Source organism: Lathyrus oleraceus, chromosome 7 (genome assembly GCF_024323335.1).
Source record: "Lathyrus oleraceus cultivar Zhongwan6 chromosome 7, CAAS_Psat_ZW6_1.0, whole genome shotgun sequence".
Classification (NCBI taxonomy): domain Eukaryota; kingdom Viridiplantae; phylum Streptophyta; class Magnoliopsida; order Fabales; family Fabaceae; genus Lathyrus; species Lathyrus oleraceus.
In genome coordinates this window covers 460,926,363-460,941,973 of record NC_066585.1, presented here as the reverse complement: position 1 = coordinate 460,941,973, position 15,611 = coordinate 460,926,363, and the positions used below count along the sequence as shown (strand labels likewise).

At 36.5% G+C, this 15,611-nt stretch overlaps 1 pseudogene; it reads right to left on the bottom strand.

Annotated features, from left to right (window-relative positions):
• Positions 1-639: 639 nt before the first annotated feature.
• Positions 640-3,676, bottom strand: LOC127105074 (transcription factor PCL1-like; annotated as a pseudogene).
• Between the last annotated feature and the right edge of the window lie 11,935 nt (positions 3,677-15,611).

Sequence of the window (15,611 nt, the reverse complement as noted above, 5' to 3'; positions counted from 1 at the left end):
GTGATCATAATCTTATAAATCTATTCCGAAGATTCTTTCAAACTAAATTTAGTTTAGTAGAGTGTCGAAAATAGCATACTAACAATATCAAAATCAATTTTTATATTCAAATTAAATTCTATACGCTTCACATAAAACAAAAAAACAAATTATGAGGATTATTTTTCTAATTGATTGATACTATACAATTTTAGTAATGCAATAAATGCTTGCAAGATTTGTAAACTATTTTATAGTAAATACTTATAATATTGCCGACCAATTTCTCTAGTCAATCATTTAAGTATTAGTATTTGATAAATTTCTTAAAGTGCACAAAAACTTTACTCTTTATTTTTATAAAGGATTTGCGACTATGACATCGATTCCATGACCCCTCCATGATACTTTTATTTATTAAAAAAAAAAAAGAATGCTGCAATAGGTGCCTTTTCTTTTGTTTACCAAATTCAACTAGCAAAGCAGACAAAATATCTACAACCTTAAACAAGCCTTATCCACAAGAAAAGGTTCTTAAAAGCACATAAATATTGTGTCTGCTAAGAACAACAAAGTAGCAGAATTTACAAACTGCATAGATGATAGATCAATCTTCTTCAAGCTCTTAGTTCTTTTGATAGAGGGAAATAAAACCCAGAAAAATGAATGGTCGCGAGTAAAACAATAATTCTCAAGGCGTGTGTACATATTTTGTGCCTCTATATACAAATCCACTTTCTACTCTCATTGTAACATTTCTAATATGATAACCTAAAACACCCAATTTAAGAAAATGGAACGTCTCTGTCAAATAAGATAATACTCGAAAACATTAAGATTAGCAAATACAACTCGGATGCCACAGAGCATGTTACACATGGTAGTGGTTGCTGACTATTTTTTTTCAGTCTATCTTTTATTCAATGTTGCAATGGTTCTGAAAAAGAAGGTTAACCTTTTTAGGAGTAACACACTACACAGTATAATAGCACTTAACGGTTTATGAATAAGAGAACTAACTAGTTTAGAATTTACTTTAGAATCAGCTATCTACCAGAAGAGACATGCCGTAATTGACAATCACCACCTACATGTATGTGACATAAATTAGGCATGTGTGCCCAGAAGTTTGTAAATCTGCAGACACGGTACATACTTCTGATTCAGACTGTAATTTAGCACCATAGAATCTTCATATACTTCCTCAAGAATCAGTTTGTGCAAAGTAGAGAGGATGATGGATGAAGTCACAATCAACAATCAATCATTTGAATCTACACAAGAGACATCACAATGAAAATACATAAAATTACTATTTCCTCATAAAATTTAAATCAATAAAAGACAAGAACTGAGAATGTGATCAATCTGGGCAATGGTAATATAAATCCAAATAAAGAAATACAGTACATACTACATCAAACAGCAAAGACCATCCTAAAAAAACCAATATAAACAAAGACCAAATCTGATCATGTATCACATGTATAAATACAAATTTACCATATGAGGATGACAACACAATGAAATAAGTAACGACAGCATTAAAGTGACCCACCAATCATTTGCATGAAATTGTTCTCCATGTCATTTAGCACCTCAGTGTAATGCATTCATAAACAGAACAAATAGACAAGCTCACTGCATTTCCTACTCCCCACTTAATTAACAATCCATACTAAAAACAAAAAGAACATTCACTTAACTATGTTTCAACAACTAAATACACAACACAGTCTAGTTTACTACCATAATCGGCAATTAAGTAATAGATGTGTGTGAGAGTGAGTTGAGTTACTCAAACCATAGTACACTTAAAGAAAAGTCATAACCTCAATCAACCCTAAGTAAACAAAGTCATGCTTGAATAAACAGTTTATCTAAGAGCTTAGGATATAAGTACTTAACTCATATATAAGCTATTTCTATAACAAAAGATAAGATAAACCCATAGAGCCTCCTTCAATTGACTTATTTAAATTTATCTAATGACATAAGTTTTGTAAGATTGTTTAGGAGAATTTATGCAAACCAGATATGTCATTTTTTATAAGTTTTTTTCAACTTATTTCTATAAGTTCCCCAAGATAGTTTTATCAGATATACAAAAATAATTAAACTTTATTTTATCCTTTGTTATAGAAATAGCTTATACATGAACTATAAACTCTCATCAAGATAGGTGCTTGTGCAATAGATATACTAGGTCTTAGTTTAATCAAGGGAGCATTGATATGTTCATGTTATATAGCCTTCCATAAGCTTCCCAAACATTCTCACAAGTGATTATCACAATGTATAAGCTCAACTAAGTAAATTTAAATGAAAACTACAATTATTTTGAAGCACGATGAAATGGTGATTTTACCATGTGATTGCTGACCTGAACAGAAGATAGAATCCTTCTATTTATTACTATCATTAGGAGACATGTGAGGGTGAGAATGAGAGTGAGGATGAGGAGGCCAATCCCTATGATGCATCATGTTAAAGGGGTGCGACCGGTAAGAAGAAGAACCAGACGGAGGATGTAAAGCCATTCCCATATGCCCATGAGGATGCGGCGGCATACCAAGTAAAGGCATAGACATCATCGGCGGAGGAGGCGGTGGATAAGGCATAGAAATCGTAACAGAATGATGCGAATGCGAATTCCCATGTCCATTCGATTGCGAATGAGAATTCACAGCAGAAGCAGATTCATGCAAACTCTGAGGAACAGGAGTAGAAGCAAAAAGATGATCCGAAGAAGAAGGAGCATCGTTGGAAAGACCTTGCATCCTCTTCAAATAAAGCCTATACTTCTGAAGATGACTAGCAACATTCTCACGTGTTAACCCTTCCACATTCATCAACTGCATAATCGTTTTCGGAACCGCGTTTTTTATCCCGAGATGAGCCACAACGTCGACGAATCTCTTGTGAAGCTGCGGGGTCCACACTAAACGCGGCCGTTTCAGCGTCTAACCGCCGAATCCGCTTCCTCCGTAGCGGAATCGATCTTCCGAAGCTTTCGCGAATCCGAACCGGAACCGTCCCGATCGGTTTCCTCTTCCATTTCTTCATCTTCTTCTTCTATAATTTCTTCGTTGTTGGATGAGAACGTTTGGTGATTTGTCCCGCCGCCTCGGAGGATAGAGAGAGTGTTGCGGGAGGCGCGGTTGACGTCGATGAGTGTACGGTGAGGCTCCGGGGAGATGCTGAAGGCGGAAGCTAGCTCCGGTGGGATCAACGTCATGGAAAGAGGAGTGAGATCGTGAAGGTTGGGTAGACCCTTTTCCCACTCCGTTACACGCTCTTCGTCTGTTCGTATCTCTTCCCCCATTCACTTCTTCTAACCGTTTCAACAAATAATAATTTTAAAATAAAAAAACTGTTTCTGTTTGCAAAGCCAATAATTCGGGTCTGGTTGAATTTGGATCCAGAAATCCAGAAATCCAGAAAGTCAAAAGGGTTGGATTGGATTGGATGAATGAAAGAAGAAGGAATGAAATTGAATGGGGAAGATGAGAATAATAAAGAGAAAGAGAATCTAGATATTTTCTGAGATTCGGCTGTGTGTGTTTTTGGGCAAAGAGATGAAAAGTGACCAAACAGGGGAGAACGAAAGAACGAAAAGATAATAATGAAGGAGAAACTGAAGTGAGTTTTTTTATTTTAATTTACTTCACTCTGAATAATACTAATAATGATAATTATAATAATATACTAATTTTGAGGAAATTGTGAAAAAAGTGAGAGGAAAAGTACAATATATTTTATTCTTGAGCCAAGTGGCGGTGCCACGTGTACCATTTAGCCAGATATTTTTTATACTTCCACTCATAAATATCTTTCTTCATCTCCTTTTTCTATTGCAATTACATTGTTTATTCTTATTTATTTTATTCCATTTCCTACTATTTTAAAAGAGGAAACAACTTTATTTGGTTTCTGCGACTTAATCTCTTTAATATTAAGTTCCACTTTGACACAAATTAAATAGTTTTATTAAAAAATGTTCTTTGTTACTACTTATTTACTTTTTAAAAAATTCCTTGTGCTTACCGTCTATATAGCTTAGATTTAAGTTTGGAGTTCTACAAATAATATACTATACATAAATATATATGGGTCTTGATACTTCTATATTTCTCTCCATCTAAACATCTCTCGATTAAACCATTAGGGCCTATATTAAATATATATGGGTCTTCCCACAAATAGAGGTTGGTGTCATGGTAGAATTTTTTCTTTCCTGCCATGTAAAATTATCTAAACCAAATTTTTGGCCTTGTAATTGGACATGTTACTAAACCATGACCATTTCTCATATTTGAACTCTTTAACTATGCCTTTTAACTTCTTGATGACCTTAGAGTTCTCTAGTCTTGATAAGTGGGTAGCAACCACATTCTTGTCTTTGATATCTATTTCAAACTCTTGCAGCAAAATGATTCATCTTAATCAATCGAGTTTGGATTACCCTTTGATTAGAAAATTTCTCAATTATGCATAATTTGTAAAAACAATAAGTTTATACTCAACTAGATACGAGTGTAATATTTCCAATTAAAATATTATTGCAAGTAATTCTTTTTTTGGTTGTAGCGTCGTTCACTTGATCTTCATTTAGGACTTAGTTTATGATAAATCTTATGTACGCTGTTGGAAATTGTTGGAAATTTTGATAATATTAAAGGTGATTAGGCCTTATTTCGAATCCCATGTACGTTGTTGATGTCGGTGTCTAATTTCCCTATGTTGATTTTCAGCGATTACGACGACTTAACTTAGTCGTTATACCTAATTCATTGGTGTATAACTCATTCTTCTAGACTACAACTCCTTAATTCCTTAGGTAGGTTGGATAGTTAAAACATGCAATAATTTGAACGTTAACCCCTAAGTCACAACTTATCACTATGATTTATAAGTTCGATATATGAAAGAATATAAAACGCATACATATGATCCAATAGATTCGCACATGCTCATCTAACAAGCCTTAATTAATAAAACTTGGCTACTTATATTAACAGGAATCATAACTTAAGTAATAGAGAATCAGTACAAGAATCTTATATTAGAATTTAGCTTCCAATGATGAAAAACTTCGCTCTAGAGTTTCAAAAGTCAAAATTTAGTCCCAAGAATGTACAACCCTTAAATTTTTGAAAAACTCCTTTTAAAGAAACCTGAGTTTGTCATATAAACGTGTATGAATAATGTCATGATTGGTCCAAATCGTGGTGCAATTTTTTTCAGTAGTTAGATATTTTTGTTGGCTTTCATTTCCCGTCAATCCCACCTTAATAGCTTCATTCTCTAATCAGGTATGTATCCGTGTATTCAATTAGTTTGAAATTAAACTTGATCTTATACATGTAGTTAATCAAATTTCTTCCCCGTAAATCAAGTGTTTTCATCTATGTGCTCGTTCATTCTTTCTCAATACTCTTTTAAGATTTTCTTTTTTCAAATTGTATAAAGGATTTCAAATTAGACCAGACAGTCTCGGTTATTTTCTCAAGAGAACATGATTTAGATGTGGAAGAGGCTCTTTCACTTCAAGGACATTAGAATTTTAAGCTTTTATTGACACTAAGACACTTGCTTCATGAACTCTTAAAGCCTCACTTTTTGATATGACATGCATATATTCCTTGACTTTCTTGTCTTGCCTTTTCTCCATTGTTTCAATAGAATTCACTCTAACATACTCAATAGGCAACAAAGGTGACTCACTTGGATACACTTCTTCACTACATCAACATTATAGAATTGAGGATTTTTATTATGATGACGCATGGCTTCAAACAAATTAAAGGTTACCTTCTCATATTGAAATCTCAATATTAATTAACCTAACTCCACATCAATCAAAGTTATACATGTTGCTAAGAAAGGTCTTCCAAGAATCAGAGGTATTTTTGTATCTTCCTCAATGTCTAGAATAACAAAATTAGTTGGGAATATCAATTCATCCATTTTAACCAACACATCTTCAAGCACTCTATACGAATAAGAAATAGATTGGTCTTTCAATGTGAAGGTCATGTGAGTTGGTTAAAATTCACCATAATCAAGATTCTTCAACATGGAAAGAGGCATTAAGTTGATGTTTGTCCCTAAATAACAAAGTTCCTTCTATATCTTTAGCTTGCCAATGATGCAAGGAATGGAAAATCTCCCTGGATCTTTAAGCTTTAGTGGAAGTTTCCTTTAAATGATTGCATTTCCCTCTTATGTCTAAGCTATATTCTCATCATACTACGCTTTTCGATCAATAGATTTTTCATTATTTTTTTCATAAACCAGTATTTTTCTATATAGCTTCACCACAATAGACATTGACTTGATGCTTGTTGACATTCTCCATGAACTTCTTAAGTTGACTATCTTCCTTTTTCTTTTTTCACCTTTTTCTTCAAGATAGGATAAGGTGGTTTCATATAATAGGGGAGTTCGGGATTTGGTTCGTTGAGAATTTACTTCTTCGTTCTTTGAGTTTATATCAATTAGTTTTTCAAGTTTGTATCCTCTCCTCATGTCTTCTTCGTCTTCGGAAATTTATTCGTCGTCAAAATTCAAACCCAAGAATGTCTAACCCTTAAAATTATGAAAAACTCATTTTAAAGAATTTTGAGCACGTCAGAAAAGCTCATCTAAATGTGTCAAGATTAGTCCAAATCGTAACACGATTTTCCTATTACATATATCTTTTTATTATCTTTCATTTTCCGTTAATCCCACCTCAATCCTAGATACAAAACTCTAGATATGATAGAATTATCGGGCATACATCATGATATAAATTATGCTGAAAATGCTTTTTCTTCACAATTTCTTCTTTTTGCTTTGTTTCTTCACTTCTTCATTTTCTTCCTATTTCTTCATTAAACTTAAACGTAATCTACTAAAAAGTATAAAAAATGTATGCAAATGCTTAATAAAATTACATGATGACATGGTGTCATCAATTTGCATAATATATACCATGAAAAAAAATCATGTCATTGCCCAAGTACCTCTCTCACTGCGTAATTGATTGCAACTTAGTAAGTCTATGGGAATCGTGACTGCAAGTGCACAGTCCTGTCGTGTAGTTTTAAAGATTATCGAACCCATAAGGACTAACAATCGAACATATCATTATCTAATGTTACTATGTAAATCTAAGGCTGATGATCATTCTAAGATTGGAGGGATAAAGAGAAATAGCTATAACGTAAATAGAATATTAATAAAGATATGAGATATAGGGGATATTGGTATGTAAAGCATCATTCTACGAATCTCGTCGTTTCGACGATCTTTACATACTGATACCTAAGGGTTTAGCCGGACATAGATCTGGTAACAGACATGGTATTTGGAAAATCAAACATGCAATAAGGCATAAATAAATAAAATAGCAATCAAAATAAAACCTGGATTACGAATTGAGAACTGGAATTGAATCTTGATTCTTCGATTAAAATAATATCGGCAGACTTTGGCAATGAGTAACCGTTACAATTGAATTCAAATATGTAAATAATAAATCGCAATAGTCCCTGATGTGGAGAAACTATCACTGTTACAAAGTAGGAAACACTGCTTAGGAAACTAAAAGAAAATAATTCTGACTAAAAATAATCCGTCGATTGAAAGCTGGAAGAAGAGAGAGAGAGAGAGAGAGAGAGAGAGAGAGAGAGAGAGAGAGAGAGAGAGAGAGAGAGAGAGAGAGAGAGAGCGTCCCCCTGGCGTGTAGAAACTTCCCTTCTTATATATTTTCCACATCCCTAATTTGATGTCGGAGGTGAGTGGATTCGGGGCTAGAATCATGGAGAAAAAGTAGGGAAGACTAGGTTGTGGCGGTTGCCACAACCCTATTCTTTGACTCCGTGGCGAGCGCCACAATTATAGGGCTAAGCGCCACAATTCTTCATGCTTGGTGGTGGGCGCCACCACCTCCTTTGGTTCATGTGGCGGGCGCCACACATCTAGGTGATGGGCGCCACAAGCCCATTTGGTGTGGTGGCCCATCATATCTATTTTTCTCCATTTTCTTCTCTTTTTATTTCCTTTTTTCTATTTTCCATTTTCCTTGCTGTAAACCTTTCATTCGATAAATACCTGCAATAAACGTAAAATATTGTGTAATAATAAGTGTTAATCAAGTAAAAAGCAATCCATATGAAGTCAAAAATACGACACGTTTTCGCGTTATCAAACTCCCTCATACTTAAACCTTTGCTTGTCCTCAAGCAAGTGCCGCGTATATGAAAAAAGTTTTGTAAAATATTTGCAGTATACATTATCAAGTCTCGTAGAAGACACAGTTGCCTTCGGATACTCATTCTAGTCTATAAACTTTACTTTGGTTCAAAATTGTATTAACAGGTACTCACTTCCATACTAAGGGTATCGTTGGAACACATAGTCTCAATATTGCAACCATAAGTCTCCCTCCTATACAAACCAATCTGAATCATGTTGTCATGCCTAAGCCTACCTTACTAAACACTCTTTTTATCCTTTTTCATTCTTGCGCAATCACATTAATCTCGTTATCCTTTCACATTCATAGAAAGATAATCTATTAGTGACTATGATCTCATCATTATTTATTTATTTCTTTTTCGCATTTTGGCTCAAATAACAGTTAAAGATGGTTATACTGTTGGGCTAAATGATCGGGTGAGGATCACCTAACTTAGAGGGAACAACATTTTTCATGCATTTCGTAATCTTTTCTTCTTTTAAACCTGAAATCATACACTTATTTGCATCGACTTCTTGCTTAGGATGGTGTTGACTGCTAGATAAACTACTTAAGGAAATATTAAAGGATAGAATTTAAAGTTATGGCATGACAAGTACTCAAATCGATCTTATATTTGGGAGATTTAAGGTATTAAAACAATACTGATCTTATAAAGTTTTTCCAAATCTCCACAATTCAACCTCAGTTTTATTTATAGGTTAGAATTTTTAAAAGATGCATTGTATCTCTAAGTCTAGATTTTTGCGAAAAATGTTGTATGGCTTAAGCAAATGGGTGAATTAGTAAATAACGGAAACGACGCATAAAGACTCGACATCACATTGATATTTAACTTGACTGACACTTTAACAAAAATAACAAAAGGAAATAACAATAACAATAATTCAAATCTACCTAGAAAGCGATAAATAAAAGTGGTAAAGCTTCCTCCCCCATACTTAAATCTTACATTGTCCTCAATGCAACGACATAAGATAGGAACGAAAGGTAGAACCTGGGTATCCTGCTACCGGCGCCTTCTGCCACGTGTACGTGCACGTCCACCATTTCCTGGCCGGTGAGGTGGCGTGTAGTTTTTGAGATCTTCCACACGCATTGTCAATGTTGCCATTTCATCGATCAAGCTAGACATGTTCTGTTCAGTTCTGAAAGTGTAGTCGTGCTGATCATGCTGCATTTGGCAAAGGATTTTCATCATTTTAGTTTGCTGAGCTTCCATGTTTTGGATTTGTAGGTCGCACTGAGCGTCTAATTCGCTACGCCGTAGCAGTTCAACATAGATCTCATCAAGAGTGGTTGGTGTCACATTTCTTCTTCTGGGTCTTTTCCTGGAGGATGTACCTGCAATATTTTCAAATGACATGTGTGTGGTGTGTGGGTCAGTAGCGGGGGCAGTTTTCTCCAGAATGTGATACTCATCGGTGTCCCCACCAGCAGCTACATTCTCAGGAATGTGTGCGGGGACTTGGTTAGGCACCGGATCATTTGTATAACAACGATTATCCGGGTTACGCACATCTGTGCGATTTGGATTTGGGAGGATGAAATCTTGTAAGACATTATTTTCAATTATTAAATTGAATTTTCCGTATGGCATTCGTTTTATTAATTTCATGCTCCTTGCCATTCTATGTCAATGGCATGATGCGAGAGCGTGGTTATCCTGGGGAATTTTTCTTCGAGTCCTATGACTTTAGCTATGGAGGTTATTAAACCTCCCAAAATAATCAGCCATCGCTTCGCATTGACAATGGCCTGCATGTGAGATAGCATAAAAGGGACAATATTCACCTTTTGTGGCAAAAATGTGGCGAACAAATAAAAGAGTTCTTTTTCGTTCACCTTGTTAGAATTTTCTCCACCAAAAATGGTGGACGTCAATATTTGACGGAAATATCAAATAGTCGGGTTGTGAATTAAAGTCGCTCTGTTTCCCTTAAAACTATGGGTTACTGTACCAGTTATTGCCCTCCAAAATGGTTGGAAGGAGTGTTTCCAACCCTCAGTATCTAGAACCTCGCTTAATACGCTATCCCCATGGGGGAAATGTAGCAGGTCCGCTAGTTGGGAAAATCTAAGGGCATATTCGACGTTGAATAAACGAAACTGGACAGTCCCACTGGAGCAATTTGTGTTGGGTGTGGGACTAAAATTTTACGAGCTTAGGAATTCTAGTGTTAATTGAGCATAGACAGGGTCCTTAAGGGATAGAAAATAACTTAAATTTAAAGTGTCTAGCATATAGTTAATATTATCTAGAATTCCTAAGGCAAATAAACAGGGTTCATCGGCGTACCTTGTTGATTCGATCTTTCTTGCGCTTAGAGACGTGTACATCTCTTCTTGTAATTCACCTGCCTCTTCGTTTCTGAACACTATTTCGTATTCCCTCACTTGTGCCATGATGAATTTTACACTTCTTGAGTAATGTGGTAAGAATATAGCAAGAGAGAGGAGAATTATGCTTATGAGAGGTGTGATTTGTTGAGGTTATGTTGGTGGTTTATATAAAGGTGATGGTGGTTGGAAATTAATTTATGAAATAAATTGCATTTACGATATTCAATACCTTGGTCAAAGAATTTTGAAAATGGTTGAAAAGGCTTTAAGGCATTGTTAAGCATGCAAAGGATAAAACCATTAAGTGATTTGATGTGACAATAATACAACAGCGTGTGCGTGAAGGCTTGTGTAATGGCTGACGCCACTTTTAATGATCGTGGCGGGCGCCACTAGCGGCTTGTGGCGGGCTCCACAACCCTCACATGGGCGCCACAACTGTGTGTGGCAGGCGCCACATACAGTGTAGTCTTCCCCATGTGTGTGCCTTTATAGTTGCTTTGACCATAATTTTCAATGGACTTTTAGTTTACCGGCATGGAATAATGGTTTAATAACTAGTTAGAAGAGAACCAACATAATATATAGGTAGGAACAATGAACATGGTATAGTTAAATGAAATTAAAACGCAAAATTGAAGAATAAAAGGATGGAGTAGACGGGAGAAGGTAATATAATTTGTCTACTGGAATAAAAATAAATGAAGTAATTAAATAAATTCTCAATGTGTAAAAACAAATAACAATAAAACTCCAAACAAGAAAATAAAATAAAAGTCAGTAAATCATCAATTCTCCAATAAATTAGCCATTACGGCGATTGCTGGTAGGAGGAGCAAACGAGTAGAAGTGCTGGTAAATGTGATCCAGGTTCTCTGTCACTACATCCATAAAGTCATGGAATTCCACGCGCAGGGTGCTCAGCTCGCCTCTCAGGTTGGCGACGTCTGTCTGAACAGCTTCGATGGCATCAACATGATCGGTGAAAGGTGCAGCAGGTATAGCTGGGGCGTGTGATTTAGCGTCAGAGAGATAATTGTCATAGTGGTCGTAGATTTGGGGTGTCTCTAGAGGAGAAGGTGGTGCATCTTGTGGTCCATCCAAATCATAGATCCCGTTGTTCCTATCATGTGCACTCGTCCTAGGGTCTGGTAAGGTAAACAGGTGTACTACTTCACGGTTAATTAGAATTCTAACACATCTGGACCTAGGTTCCTAATGATCCCGGTGTTGAAGCAAAAGTCGATATTCATTGGTCGTATTCCACCTAAAGGGATGAGCCTGATAAGTGGTTGTCTCAGTCTGATGGCATTTGCTATCATGGTCACTGAGCCTCCCACTAAGATTGGTCCATGGCCTTCCTGTGCTATACGGTACAAATTAGCTATCATGAAGGTAACGACATTAACAGGTCGGGCATGTGATGCACAGTACATTATAAAGAGTTCGTCTTTAGACACAAAGGTCTTGTTCTGTTCCTTTCCAAATAAGTTGTGAGCTAGGATCTTATGAAAGTAACGAGTGGCAGGGTTATGGATGTTCTCTGAATGTATAAGGTTTTGCTCGGGATGGTCGTTTCCTATGATGCTACCCCAAAAGAGATCTAATTGATGGTTTACTAGCCTGTCTTCCTGGATAATAGTAAAGGTATCAGGACCATTATGGCACCCTAGGAGTTCAACCATTTCTCTATGGGTGTAGCGGTAGTCATTATCAAACAACCTAAAGGTGATTAGGCCTTTGTTAAATCCCATACCATGGTTTGGCAGGTACACTAGGGAGCTTAGGAATTCTAAAGCCAACCTACTGTAGGAACTACATTTTCTTTTGATAGCAGAGGTGTCCCAACCTAGTTGGTTAATTAGGAACATAACATTGTCTCTTATACCTAATTTGGTCATGGTGCGTCCATCTGGGTATAAGGTTAGTGTCATTTCTCTCTGAGCTAGAGCCTCAAAACGTCTCTTTTGAGCTCTGCCTCTGAAGACTATATCCATGTAATCTACTTGTTGCATTGTGATAGTCAGTAGCTAGATAAAATCAAGTAGATAGCAACATTAAGTTAGTAGTAGTCAATAATAAAGAAAGGTACCGATTAACTTTATGAGAAATAAGAAAGAAAAAAGGAATGAAAATTAAGCAGTAGTAATAATTATAAGTTTGGGTAATGAAATTAAATAGTTAAAGACAGAATGTGGGTTGTCTCCCACCTAGCGCTTTGTTTATTGTCGTAAGCTCGACAAAAATAGGATAGGTGTTATTCTTTTGAATGAGCGTGAAACTCTGCAAGCTTTATATTTGCAATGAAATCATTATTATCAATGTTGTGGTAATGTTTCAAACGTTGGCCGTTTACTATGAATGGTTCGCTCGTTTTTCCTTTTATCTCTATTGCTCCATTTGGAAAGATATTGGTAATTTCGAAGGGACCGGACCATCTAGAACAAAGTTTTCTGGGAAAGAATTTGAGGCGGGAGTTAAATAGAAGTACTTTGTCGCCTTCCTTAAACTCTTTCCTTGATATGCGATTGTCGTGCCATTTTTTTGTTCTTTCTTTATAGATTCGGGTATTCTCATATGCATCTAGTCTAAGTTCTTCTAGTTCGTGGATATCTAATATTCTTTTTTCGCCTGCGGCAGTATAATTGAGGTTAAGGGTCTTAATGGCCCAATATGCTTTATGTTCTAATTCTACCGGCAGATGGCATGATTTTCCATAAACTAGCTTAAAAGTTGTGGTTCCTATTGGGGTCTTATAAGCTGTCCTATATGCCCAAAGGGCTTCTGGTAATTTGGAGGACCAATCTTTCCTAGAGGTGGCAACCGTCTTTTCTAAGATTTGTTTAATTTCTCGGTTTCAGACTTCTACTTGCCTACTCGTCTGTGGGTGATAGGGTGTTGCTACGCGGTGCTGGACTCCATATTTCAGTAATAGCTTTTCAAAAATCCTTGAAATAAAATGGGAGCCACCATCACTGATGACAAGTCTCGGCACTCCGAATCTAGGGAATATTATACGCTTAAAGAGTCTAATTACCACTCGTGTGTCATTCGTTTGAGAGGCTATGACCTTAATCCATTTTGATATGTAATCGACCGCAACAAGGATATACTTGTCACCAAAAGAAGATGGGAAAGGTCCCATAAAATCGATTCCTCAAACATCGAAGACTTCTACTTCCAAAATGCCTTTAAGCGGCATTTCATCGCGTCTAGATATGTTGCCATTGCGTTGACACCGGTCGCAATTTGTGATCGCGATGTGGATATCTTTCCATATAGTGGACCAAAAGAGGCCGGCTTGCAAGATCTTAGTGCAAGTCTTCGAGGTGCTTGCATGTCCTCCATAGGGAGCAGAATGATAGTGGGAGATTACATTTTCTACCTCATCCTCGGGGACACATCGATGAAAAATGCAGTCGGTGCCTCTTTTGAAAAGTATAGGCTCGTCCCAATAGTAATGTTTAAGATCATGGAAGAATTTTTTCTTTTCTTGGTAGGTAAAATCTGGCGGAAGCACTCTAGCTGCTAAATAGTTGACGAAGTCAGCGTACCATGGTAGTGTGGTTTTGGTGTAAATTGCTTCCACTACCTCGTTTGTTTTAGTATCCTTATGGGTTAATGCATCTTTAGTTGTATTTCTTTCCAGTTGGGCTATGAGTCTTTCGTACGGAAAATCATCGTTTATAGGCACTCGTTCAGGTTCAATACCTTCCATTCTTGACAAGTGATCGACCACGGTGTGTTCAGTGCCCCTTTTATCCTTGATTTACAAACTCTTGTAATAGTAAGATCCACCTTATGAGTCTTAGTTTGGCGTCCTTTTTGTTTAACAGGTACCTAATTGCAGCATGATCGGTATAGATAATTATCTTTGCTCCTACTAGGTAGGAACGAAATTTATCCAGAGCGAACACTACGGCTAAAAGTTCCTTTTCTGTGGTGGCATGGTTCATTTGTGCAGGGTCTAGGGTTCTACTTGCATAGTATATTGCATGAAGTTTATTATCCCTTCTTTGTCCTAAGACTGCACCTACAGCATAGTCACTAGAGTCACACATGATTTCAAAGGGTAATCTCCAATCGGGTGGTTGCATGATAGGTGCGGTAATAAGAGTTGTTTTCAGTTGTTCAAACACCGCTAGGCATTTGTCATTAAAGATGAATTCGACGTCTTTCATCAATAGGCCAGTCAGTGGTTTGGTGATTTTTTAGAAATCTTTAATGAATCGTCGATAGAAACTGGCGTGTCCTAAGAAGCTTTGTATTTCTCTTACAGTTTTCGGAGGCTGGAGGTTTTCTATAACTTCTATTTGAGCCTTGTCGACTTCAATCCCCTTGTCAGATACTATGTGTTTGAGTACATTCCTTGTCGAACCATGAAATGGCATTTTTCCCAGTTTAGCACGCGGTTCACTTTTACGCATCTTTTTAGTACAATTTCAAAATTCGATAAGCAGCCTTCAAAGCTCTATCCGCATACAGAGAAATCATCCATGAAGACTTCCATGATGTCATCTATGAAATCAGCGAAAATTAACATCATGCATCTTTTGAATGTTGCGGGAGTGTTACACAGTACGAATGGCATTCGTCGGTAGGCGAATGTACCATAGAGGCATGTGAAGGTCGTTTTCTCTTGGTCGTCGGGATGAATAGGAATTTGGAAAAATCTCGAATAACCGTCTAGGTAGCAGAAGTGAGAATGCTTAGCCAATCTTTCAAGCATTTGATCGATAAACGGTAAAGGAAAATGATCCTTTCAAGTGGCTTTGTTTAATTTTCTATAATCAATACACATTCTACTTCCAGTAACCACTCTTTGTGATATAGATTCTCCTTTTTCATTATTCACAACTGTGACGCCACCCTTCTTTGGTACGACATGTACTGGGCTGACTCATTGACTATCGGATATCGGGTAGATAATACCTGCTTCTAACAGTTTTTGCAATTCTTTCTTTACTACATCACTCAGAATGGGATTTGTCATACGGTGAACTGACTTTTTGTGTTTTTGCTTTGGAAAGCAAATGTCGCG